Source organism: Mustelus asterias, chromosome 4 (assembly GCF_964213995.1).
Source record: "Mustelus asterias chromosome 4, sMusAst1.hap1.1, whole genome shotgun sequence".
In the NCBI taxonomy this organism is placed as follows: domain Eukaryota; kingdom Metazoa; phylum Chordata; class Chondrichthyes; order Carcharhiniformes; family Triakidae; genus Mustelus; species Mustelus asterias.
This window is the reverse complement of record NC_135804.1, coordinates 106,988,209-106,988,954: the sequence shown is the minus strand read 5'-3', so window position 1 is coordinate 106,988,954 and position 746 is coordinate 106,988,209. Positions and strand designations below refer to the sequence as shown.

Below are 746 nucleotides of genomic sequence, written 5' to 3'. Positions count from 1 at the left end.
CAACCCTAGTGGCGAACCTGATAGCATCCACCATGACATGGTGATCTCGTATGTATTCAAATATTACCATTGATCTGATTGTTGTTTTGCCTTGTGGTACATGCATTTTTCAATGTGTGTGTTCATGTTTATCAATAGGCGCCTTGGGCACAAAATTGATGCTGTTTTATGTGATGGAAACTCCAATGAATTGGTTGCTTCCACTGTTGTCAACTGTACCAAGATTGATGAAGGTATGACAGAGTTTTGCTCAATTATATTAATTTTATATTCTGTTGGTTACTGATTAACCTGATTGTATCCGAGAGGTTATACATTTCTTTGGGCCCTCGCTTCTCGGCCTTTTGGCTAAGATCAAGTGTAGTATGGACAGGCTACATTTGGTTGAGGTCATTAGGTTACATTTAAGCTTCATTTGAAGCAATTTTTAAAAACGGCATCTCAGCCTTTTGGCTAAGATGCAAATGAGATCAAGCCTTGGAGGAGGTGAGTCTGCACCTACTCCAATCAGCTTGGCTCATGTAGATCAGGCCCAAGACAGGAGTGGAGGTCCTGTCTTGTCAGCTTGGATCGGAAATGTCTCAACTTGTTGAGACTCTGAATTGGACTTGATTTGATTGAATTGGAAAAGTATATTTTTTAAAAATTCTTTGAGCCCTAAGGTTTATATATGTGTGTTTTTCTTTAAATTGTATGCTGGTTTTAACATGTTAACATAGCAGTAGGTGAAGTATGAGACTGGATTA

The 746-nt window shown here is 38.7% G+C and overlaps 1 pseudogene; it reads left to right on the top strand.

Moving 5' to 3' along the window:
* The first annotated feature begins 328 nt into the window (after positions 1-328).
* On the top strand, positions 329-480 carry LOC144493208 (U2 spliceosomal RNA; annotated as a pseudogene).
* Positions 481-746: the final 266 nt, after the last annotated feature.